General features: G+C 40.5%; 1 pseudogene; it reads left to right on the forward strand.

Annotated features, from left to right (window-relative positions):
* Window positions 1-1,402: 1,402 nt before the first annotated feature.
* LOC116751068 lies at window positions 1,403-8,476 on the forward strand (annotated as a pseudogene).
* The last annotated feature ends 2,921 nt before the right edge of the window (window positions 8,477-11,397 follow it).

Here is an 11,397-nt window from a genome sequence, read left to right on the forward strand (position 1 = left end):
TACCTCAACTTTAAAATGTTCAAATAAATGTCCTATGACTTAAGAAATAAAAAAAATACTTCCAGTGAGCATTTACAGGGAAGGGCACCAGGGAAATTTCTGGAATGGTAGAAATCTTCTATGTCTTGACTGTGTTGATTACCTAGGTGTATAGCATCCATCCAACTGTACTGAATTATATGCTTAAAATGGGTGCATTTTTTATTAAGTTATACTTGACATACATTATTATATTAGTTTCAAGTATGCAATATAGTGATTCGATATTTTTATACATCATGAAATAGTCACCAGTGTAAGTCCAGTTACCATCTGCCACCATACAAAGTTGTCACAATATTATTGACTATATTCTAAAATGGATGCACTTTATAGTAGGTAAACTATACACAAATAATGTTTATAAGACAGAAGCACTTCTGTTTATCTAAACTCTGAGTTTTTAGAATTTGCCAAGAAGACCTTGTTGCTTACCACTACAGTCCTCACCCCTGTCCCACCTGTGATGATATGTGGATTTCAGATGATTTATTCTATGGGGCTATTTATGGACTGGGAAGTGATGAAGAGGCAAAAGTGGCTCTGCAGGTGACAGGTGTCACTCAAGGAAATGGCACCAGAGTTGTTTGCAGAAGCTGAGATAGGCTTAGTTCTTTCATGAGCATCTCCCAGGTGGTGGTGAAAGATGTAGAAGGAGGCATCTTGACTTGATGTCATGGAGACAGAGTCCAATTCTCTGTGCATATTTCTCTCTCTCTGTTCCCTTTCTCATTACTGTATCAGAGGTCAGGCAGAATGATAGGTACCAGTTAATAAAACAAACATCATTATTTCTGAACCAGGCAACTCTCCAACTGCTTGTTATAGTCTCTCTAAAGGCAATTTGGGGCTAAACTTTATTGTGGCTTAATTCTATTAATTATGGTGTGACTAAATTATTTTTTAAAGAAACGGCTTCATAACGCATCTAACTCTAAATTGCTCTTGGTTAGAAACAGTGAAATTTAGACTGTGAAATGGCCAATGTAGATAATTTCCTTTCCTTATTCCCCAACATTTGGCCTTTTTTTGTAAACGCTTTTTAAAAAGCTCAAGTCTCAATAATAATGTTAATGCTATAAATAAAATTGAAGAAGGATTTTGAAGATACTTATGAGTAAAGACTTCAACTACTTTGAAGAAAGTCAGGAATGGATTTATCTGTGCAGGTCTAGTATGTATTATTTATTTTAAATTTTCTTCAACAAAATCTTTGGGAATTTCAATGGATAATTCTTTGTTTTCCTAGTATGTTTTAGTAATAAATAAACTCTATGTTTAAGTAATAAAACTATCCAATAATGCAATTTTTCAGTTTATCCAAATTGAGAGAGAACAAGCTATTTACCTGATAACACTGAAAATGTATGATCATGTCACTGACCAAGCGGTGAAGACTGTAGAAAGTCATCCAAACATCCAATTGGAGTTTACTTTCTACCATCTCCCCAGGCAGTATGTCACAGTGGATGGGCTGGGCATGCTGCCACACCTGGTGGAAGGGGTGGGGATGGCGTTGCCTCTCTCTAGGCCTCAGTTCCTGCAGGCGTCCTTCCCCTGCCAGACTGGGTGTGGTGAGTATATCTCAAGATGGAGCCAACCACTTATTAAAGGAAAATGCCTCCATTATCCACTGGGGAGCGTGTCCACTAGTGCCCTGGCTTCAGGGAGGAGGGGAAGAGCTGCTCTGTAGGAAGCCAGTGAGGACATTTGCTCCTGGAGGGAAGAGAATCGCTGGGATGTGTGTGCGAGAGTGAGGAGACAGCTTCACTTAAAGAGTGTGGACCATTTAGGGCTTGAGGCGACCCCTCCTTGGACTGCAAATCTTCAGCTGTTTCTAGAAGCATTAAATGCTTAGGAAGAATAGTATATATATTTTTTCTTTTTATTATTTTTTTAACGTCTTTATTGGAATAAGAATAGTATTTGTGTTTGTTTGTTTTTAGAAACCAGTGAACAGGCCGAGTTTTGTGACTGGTTTACACTTGTGGAACAGAGATCTGAGCACAGATGTAGGAGCTGGACACAAGGGAGTATCAGGAAGTAAGCCCTGAGGATTTCACACAACCCAGTTTGAGACAAAAACCAAACCCCTGTCGGGGGTAATGGTTCCAGTCTTAGGATGAAGCAAAACCATGAAAGGCAGAGCAGATGATGAAAACAATATGAGATCCTGGGTGACTTCCTTGAACACTAAGTCAAACATCTTTTGCAAACGTCCCTATTAGACTTTCAAGTTTTATGAAATAATACAATTCCTTTCTGAATAAATCAGTTGGAAGAGGATAGTATATTACTTGCAATAGAAACAACCTAACTGATATAAGTAATATAAAAGAGTATTATTACCCTATATGTAAATCATACTCTTTAGAGTTTAGATGTACAAATAAGTAAATGATATTTTAATTTTAAAAAGCTTTGAACAAGCAAATCAAAGATGTAAAACAGCTCACTGACTTAGCAGTATGTGAAATGGATATTAAATCACTTGATGTGGAATAGTTTTTAATGTTTTAAATATCTTTTATGGAAGGTTAGTTGAACACTAAAAAGCATAAAAAATTTACAACATCTTGGCAACATGTTTAGGTCTCAACTCCAAGTTTATGTTTATATTTTCATAGTTTTTTTATATACAGATAAAGGATGATAAATCTAGTCTGGGATAAACTTAAATTAACTCTCTCTACAAAAGCAATTTTTTTTTTTTTTTTTTTTGCGGTACGCAGGCCTCTCACTGTTGTGGTCATGGCATGTGGGATCTTCCCGGACCGGGGCACGAACCTGCGTCCCCTGCATCGGCAGGCAGACTCTCAACCACTGCACCACGAGGGAAGCCCTACAAAAGCAAATTTATTTCATATTATTCATAGTTGCTCACAGACCTGTGGTGTTTAAAAGATGTGGAACAATTTCCACAAAGTGTGAACTTAATCATTTTTTTCCTGTACCCTTTGTAATAATTCAGGTTTTTAAAGCTTCAGGAATGAAAATGTTCCAAGTAACAAAAGAGTTCTTAAGGTGAGAACATAGATCAAATCTTATCATGTCAAGTAGAGCAATTTAATTATAGACCATTTAAACAATGCTTGAAATATTAATATAGATGGCTGAAGGTACAGATTCCAGTCCTCATGAAAAAGGTTCAGAATATCACTTCTTTTCATGTAAACCCATCTTTCTTGTCCCTTTGATATTTTCACCTCCAAACAGGAGGAGCAGTCCTGGGAACATGAACCCAGATCCATTTTCCCTGTAGCAACTTTCTTTAACCTTGAAGACTCTTTCTTCATTGACTGAAGAACCGTGACTTGTCCTATCGGAATCGTGCTCTTGCAGTGCGTCTCTGTTACTGTTCCTAGTCCGGGAGGCTTGCTGTAAGGGACAAAGAAATGGTGCTTTGTGACCACCTAGAGGGGTGGGATAGGGAGGGTGGGAGGGAGGGAGACGCAAGACGGAAGAGATATGGGAGCATATGGATATGTATAACTGATTCACTTTGTTATAAAGCAGAAACTAACACACCATTGTAAAGCAATTATACTCTAATAAAGATGTAAAAAAAAAAAAGAAATGGAGAGGGAGAAGTTGACATATATGCTCATGCAGTTTTCTCTATTACGTATGCACTCTTTGAAAGAACATGGATATGTATTTCTCTGTGTAAATGGGGAAGGGTGGATTCAGCAAGTTGTGAGTCAGCCAGACAATTCTGGAAGGACTGTACCAGACCAGGAAGGTTTATTATGGTCACGACTAACAACCAGGTAGAAAAAGCACTGGCGTTCCTGCCAGGAGATGGATGTGCCTGCCGTCCTCGCGGGGCATCTGACTCTGCCGGCTCTGTTCAGACTCAAGGGAGATAAAGTATCTAGGTGACTCTCCTAACTAGAATGAGCTGCCAATAAGGCATGATAAAGGAAATAATAAACTAAAGTGGGGCATTCTGTGACCAAGACTTGAAGGACATAGGGATAGAAAGAGGAGGCTTCGGGGGGAGTTGGAGGTGTTGAAGGGGAGGAGAGAGGGAGACAGGAGCAAGCATCTGCACTGGGTCATTATCTTGGCCTGGCTGCAGCTGGTTGCTAGCTCCCCAAAGGCGAGGGCGTTCAAGTGAGAATCTCATGAAAGGCGGTTCTGCAACCCTGACCCCGTGCTCCTACTAGGAAAGACTGCTGTCCAGGTGGTTTCTTTGAGAACGCAGTGACCAATGTCAGTCTGCCCAGAACTTTCCTGCCTTTTGCACTGAAAGTCCCACACTGGTTGGTCGCCCTGGGGTCCTGGGAAATTCGATGCAGGCTGGTGGGTAGGACCTTGCAGGCAGTGGTGCTCTCTTGGACAGTGTTACTATCCAGGGCAGATCAAAGGAGGAGCAATGGAAGCAAATCTGAAAAGCATGGTTCACATAGGAAATTTACTTTTCTCTCATTTTAATTTGGGTTCTAGGATCCCTTGATTCAGAGAAAGAAGCACAAACCTGTTACTACTGAGGGTCTAGATAACGCTCAGGTATCAGGAGGCCAACAAACCTGGTTCAGGGGACAGAAATGAAGAGATTAGAAATATGAGGTACAGGGGCTGGCAGTAGAGGCGTGGCTATGGAGTACGTTTCTTTTACCTTCCACCTCTACCATGGCAAGAAGCTGGCTGTTCATTTAACTTTACTGTAGTTCCTATTGGAAGAAGCCCTCACTATATGAAAATAACCATGGGAGAGGCAACTAAATTACATAGAAAAAAAATTCCACTGATTTCAATTCAAAATATGTGTACACATAGCAAAAACCCCTGGAGGAAATGTATAAGGAGGTTAAAATAGTGCCATGGAACGTGTTAGCTACCTGTCCTTTTGCAGGAATTAGAAAATAAAACAATTATATTATGTTCTATTGAAAAGGCTTTCCAACATGTGGGCTGAGTACCTGTTGATGTTAATCCATGAAGGACACAGAGCTGAAGAGGTAAAAGAATCTGGAGAGTTGTCAGTAAGAAGCTGTGCAGGTCCGTGGTGACCTAAATGGGAAGGAAATCCAAAAAAGAGGGGATATATGTATACGTATAGCTGATTCACTTTGCTGTATAGCAGAAACTAACACAACACTGTAAAGCAACTATACTCCAATAAAAATTAATAATAAAAAAAGTAGCTGTGCAGGTAACAATGGGGCAGGACATAGAGAAAGAGATGATTTACCTTTGAAGCTACCTCAGTGGCTTCAAATTCTTCACTGAGACATTTCATCATTTTTCCTTGAAAGGAGAGTTCACGGTCAAGTAAGTTTGGGAAACTGTTTCCCTTTGCTCCCTCTTCAGCAGGTACTTTAGCAGGTCGGACTGCTTAACTTTGTTTAGGTATAGAACCAGGTAATCTTATTTTATTTTATTTTCAATTGAGAAACAATTATTATCATCCTAGGGAAATAGTGAACCACAGAACATTCTTCAGAAAAACTGCTTCAGAGAATTTGTTCCTGAGAATACTCCCAGTGACATTCTTTTCAAGGTCAATGGCATCTTCAGTTGGAATATGTGGCCTTTCCGAAAAGAAGCATTGTCTTAATTAATTGGAGCTCAGCATGACTGTATCTTTGTGAATCTTCTCTTTGAAACGACATCTAAGATCCAAAATGTAAAACGAGACCAATCTTTTAGAAATGCTGTAAACAAGAAAAGAGTTAAAAAGGCAAATATGAAAATTAAAGTGGCCATTTGAAGATCAGAATGATATCTCAATTAAAATCATTCAAAACAGGTGTTGAGATTCTTGCTAAAATTTGGATGGAATTAAATGTAAAAATGAATGAGTAAGGGCCCATTGGGAAAAGATTGCTGTTTACTTGAGAAAATGGCTGAACTAGAAAAAATACAAACATAGTTCCTACCCAAACACTACCCTTTCAACTGCAAACCTGTTGAATGTGCAAAACATAGGAAAATTACTTTATAAATATTTTATAACTAGAGGACATTTTAGCTGAGCAGCCTAAACATAGGCTTTTAGGTTAGAAGCAATATACTTTCGTTTTAATATGATATAAATAGGTCATCCACCTTTATCGGAGAACATTGTTTTGCACTGAGTCAAAAAAAAGGGAGGCTTTATTCAGATGTGAGGAAACAACAGGCATTCATTAAGAATGTTTAGAAAAAGGGTGTGGGGGAGGGATAAATTAGGAGTATGGAATTAACAGATACACACGATTATATATAAAATAGATAAGCAACAAGGATTTACTGTGGAGCACAGGGAACTATATTCAGTATCTTGTAATAACCTGTAATGGAAAATAATCTGAAAAAAATATAACTGAATCACTTTGCTGTATACCTGAAACTAAAACAATATTGTAAATCAACTATACTTCAATTTAAAAAAAAGGGGGCTTCCCCGGTGGTGCAGTGGTTGAGAGTCCGCCTGCCGGTGCGGGGGACGCGGGTTCGTGCCCCGGTCCGGGAGTATGCCACGTGCCGCGGAGCGGCTGGGCCCGTGAGCCATGGCCTCTGGGCCTGCGCATCCGGAGCCTGTGCTCTGCAGCGGGAGAGGCCACAGCAGTGAGAGGCCCATGTACCACCAAAAAAAAAAAAGAAAAGAAAAGAAAAGAAAAGGAAAAGGGTGTATTATCTTTCAAGAAGTCTCTGAAGATTTGTCTTGATTGAATTGTCCTTTCCAAAATAAATGAAGCACTAAAGAGCTTTGTTATCACTTGACTGAAGTCTTCTAGAAAAGTAGTTTCTATGAGTTATGTGACACAGGGAGGTGAGTAGATGTCTTGGCCTTGGATGAAGCTATGTACTCTTTCTGGAGTTGCCACATCCATACACAGGACCATGCCCAGGAAGATTTGTGAGCAGTCAGTTTTCCTTGGGGAGTTCCACATGCCCAAGAATATTCCTCCTCCCCATCTCAGTATCTCCATAAGCATCCAGTGTTTCAGGTCTCCAGCTGCCAAGAGTCCCTTCTTTGGTACTCCACGCTGGCCCGCTTATGCAATGCATCTTTCCTGCATTTTACTGAAACTTCAAATCTTTTCCTCCTTCCTATTTACAAGAGCAAAACACTGGAAACAACTTATATGTGAAACAGTAAAAAAAATTAAGAAATGGATTCTGATGAAATACAAATCAATCACTAAAATGATGGTTTTGTTCACCAGAGAAATGTTAAGTGAAAAAAAACCAAGATATAAATTCTATGTATTATATAATCCATATATATAAATTCTATATATGCATTCTTTCTCTATACATGTATGTATACATATTCTATGTAAGTACTCTCTATACACACATATTTACACATACATGCAGCACTAAAATGTTAATAGCACTTATGGTATAATTAGAGTTGATTTTTGTCTTCTTTCATTCCAAATTCCTCACAATAGCTGTGTATTACTTTTCCATTAAGAAAAAAATTGTTTAGAAAATATAGAACTATTTTCACTATGATCCATTCCAGTCTTTGAATCCCTGGTTTTTGCTACAGGAGCTGGACTTATTCGTGCAATTATGTTAATATATGTGGCACAGACCTTGAATTTTGTGTCAAGAGGTCTGAAGACTAGACTTGTCCTCTGCTGATCGGCTCTGTGACCATCCTCTGGCCTCTCTGGGCCTCAGTCTTCTCAACAATAAAGAAGAGGCTCGGACTTCCCTGGTGGTGCAGTGGTCGAGAGTCCGCCTGCCGATGCAGGGGACACGGGTTCGTGCCCCGGTCCGGGAAGATCCCACATGCGGCGGAGCGGCTGGGCCCGTGAGCCATAGCCGCTGAGCCTGTGCGTCCGGAGCCTGTGCTCCGCAGCGGGAGAGGCCACAACAGTGAGAGGCCCGCGTACCGCAAAAAAGAAAAAAAAAAAAAAAAAAAAAGAGGCTCGGTCCCGGCATCGCGGCGAGGCGGAGTCCAGAGGGCGGAGTCCAGAGGGAGGAGTAGGCGTGCGAGCCCCGCCCCTGGCGCCTCGCGGTTGACTGTGGTGGCGTCTTTACCATGCGCACCGTAGGTGGTGGTATCTTTCAAGCCCTCAGAGGTTTTCGCAGTTCTCGGGCAGGAGGAAACCACAAACTAGGAGGGAGTTTGACAGATCTTAAAGCCAGGGCTCCGCAGTTGGGAGGTAGCTTTGCAGTCTGGGGAGTTCAGTTTTCCATGACTGACCGCAGTGTGGTTCAAGTCAGAGGGAAAGAAGATCCCTGGAATTCCATCACAAGTGGTGCCTGAAAAGGAGCCATTCTGGCATCAAGAAACGGACCAGTGGTTATGGTTGGGTCAGCCGTGATGGCTGGCGTTTTCCGAGCTCTAATTGAAGGAGCTGGTATCTTGTTGGCAGGACTTGCCTTCGCACAATTCCCCAACAGTCCTCCGTTTGCTGAAGACTTCTCCCAGTTGCCTTCAACCCAGTTACCATACTCACCTTTCAGAGACTATGGACAAAATCAATAGGACTTCTTTCCCAGGATTTCTTTAATGGAGTGAGCTGTAGTTCAAGGAAGGATTTCAGAAAATCAAGTTACAGTCTGTTTTTAAAGCCATAGGTGGGACAACTATGGGCAAATAGGCTATGAAGAGACATTTGGTACCTTTTTCTATTTAAAGGAAGATGGTGGGAGGGGGGTTCTTAAAAGATAATACATTTATTTATTCATACTTGGCTTGCATTTGTGATCCAAATAGATGTCTAAAATCTTTAAAAGGAAATACAGTAAGTCCTTAGAAGATGAAGGACCAAACGCCGCCGTACAACCATCATTTCCTTGGGGACTTCTCCGCCTGGTTTTGTTGTTAGTCAAACAATAAAAAACACCTGGAGATTGCTCTTTATTTAAAAAGAAAAGAGAAGAGGCTTGGATGAGACAGATGACCCTTGAGGCACCTCTCTGGTGAGTCTGTGGCTCTGACTACCCCAAGTAAGGTATGGTCACTTTAAGGGGCTTGTGCATCCATCCCAAGAAGTACATTTAAATGATACACATTTTTTGTGACATAACTGGCAGTCCTGTATGAGAATATTTGTGGGTTTGTGGGCTTTTCCAGGCCTGACTTTTGTCTCTAGGACAATGGTTCTTAAACTTGAGCCGGCATCAGAATCACCTGGAACGGTGTTAGAATAGAGACAGCTGGGCCCCAGCCCAGGATTCCTCATTCAGCGGGTCAGGGTGGGGCTGGAGAAATTAACGTTTGGAACACGTTCCAGGTGATGCTGGTGACCTGGGAGAACCCACCTGAAGAAAATAACGTGGTTGGGGGAAGGCATTTCTCATGTCTGTAAGTATCTTGGATTTCTGTTTTTTCCCCTTTCCAAAATTCTTAGAGAAGTGTTCTGAAGGTTATGCAAGGATATCTTCAAGACAATTTTATTTTAAAACTTCCTACAAAAACAATGAAAACATTATTCCTCTGGATGCTCTAAGTAGGAGCAAATGAAGAGATTAATGAGAGGCTTGGGTCTGAGGGTGGTCTGAGGAAGAGAGAGTGTGTTGTTAGGTTGACTAGAGTCTCCTGCACCTAGTAGGCACACAGTTTCTTTGATGAATTCGACAAGAAAGTGAGATGGTTTTCTCTGTGGAGCATGTTTAACCTAAATACCAAGATGGGCTCAGGATGTCACAGTTACTTGATTGGTACCTGGATAAGCCCTCATAGACATTTCCCCTGTCTTGTTACTCAACTTACAGAATCAATAGCATCTATGGGCATGAACATCAGAGTCGGCAAACTCAGGCAAGGACGCTGACAAGGCAGCCTCCTCTGCCTGTGGAACTAGTTCCCATTCCAGGAATAAATCATGTATTGTCACTTCCCATATCTTTTGCACACACACCACCCCGTCTACCTATAGTGCCTCAGACTAAGCTACTTGTTTGCTGTTGTTGTTGTCCTACTAGCTCTCTGTGAGTGACTTGACCATGGAACTTGTCACATCTTACTGTCATTGTTCAATGATGTGGTGCTTCTTCCGTGGAACTGGAAGTATCCTGAGTATGCAGCTGGTCTTGGATTCATCTCTGTATCTCCAGAACTTAGTAGAGCATTGGACAAATGTTTTCTGTTGAAAATAGGGCCATGAATATTCACAGGCAAAATTTTATCTTTAATATGAGTAAAATGATCAATAAAACAAGACCATAACTCAAAAGTAGGCAAACGGAGTGTGAAAGATCAAATCTCTTTGTACTTTCTCCATGTTCAAACTAACAAACCAACAAACTTCCCCTAGTTTCCAAACACTCTCGGCTCTCAGCCTCTCCTGGTCTCTGTCTGCTCCAGGATCTGCCAGGGCTCTTCTGGAAATTTCAGAAATCCACCTTGGATTTCTCATCTGACTTCTCCCCTGCACTCTCTGAAGGAGATTACTGCTTGTTTTTTCTCCTTAAAGACAAATCAGACTCCCTGATATTTCCACAAATAAATAAAATGGAGGCTAAAGTACTTCGTGCTTAGAAAGAAGCTTGGAGGTATTTGATGCTACATTAGATTTTATTCTTGCTTTTAAAAGAAAGAATTTGATATTTCTCTCTATTTTTCTATCTAGCTATTCAGTATTTAAACCAGCTATATTTATACTTGTTTGTATGTATAGAAAAGTGTTTGAAATGATGTTTACCTGCTGGTAATTATGGATAATTTATATAGTGGGATTCAAGTGGCTTTTAAAACACTGTTCTTTATCCTGGTCAGTACTGATTCTTAAAAAAAAATAAGCATTCATGATTTTTACAATTGCTATTCCAAAATAATTGCTTCTATAAATATTTAGACGATCCCATGCCTCATATAATGTCAAACCACGGATTCATCTGTTCTGTTTCTTAAAAGACACAAATGTCAAGATGCATAGACTCAAGTTACCAAAGCCCAGAGCAGAAAGGTGAGTTGTTTTTGTGTATAAATAATTCTGCAGAACTGACCTTTTGTGACTTTTCAACCTGCAGTACATGGAGCATTCTTTGGGGGAAGGAATCTGACACTATTCCAGGTAGATCAAGGAGGGAGTTATTTCAGGCAGCCAAGGTGGTTCTGTCTTTAGAGTGAGTCAAGGCAATGCTGTTTGGCAAGTTTACCCCAAAAAGCCATGTAACCTCAGAGATGAGAAATAGAGCACAAGGTGATCATGACCTGACTGTTCTCCTGGTGAGACATGATGAAGCGTTGTTCTAAATGTGCTTCGTAAAGAATCTTCTAATTTTTTGTCTGGATGACTTTATGGGGTTTTGGTGTTGCTACAGGCTAGCTATATGTCCTTGCTGGGACAGGAAATTAAAACGGAATTTTTGGCTGAATTCTCTGGTGATAGATTGCAGATAACAATGTGAGCTGTGAGACAGAGCATCCTATAGGAATTTCCAAGTTAATATCCCAAAATC

The sequence above is a fragment of the Phocoena sinus genome, chromosome 3 (genome assembly GCF_008692025.1).
Source record: "Phocoena sinus isolate mPhoSin1 chromosome 3, mPhoSin1.pri, whole genome shotgun sequence".
Lineage (NCBI taxonomy): Eukaryota > Metazoa > Chordata > Mammalia > Artiodactyla > Phocoenidae > Phocoena > Phocoena sinus.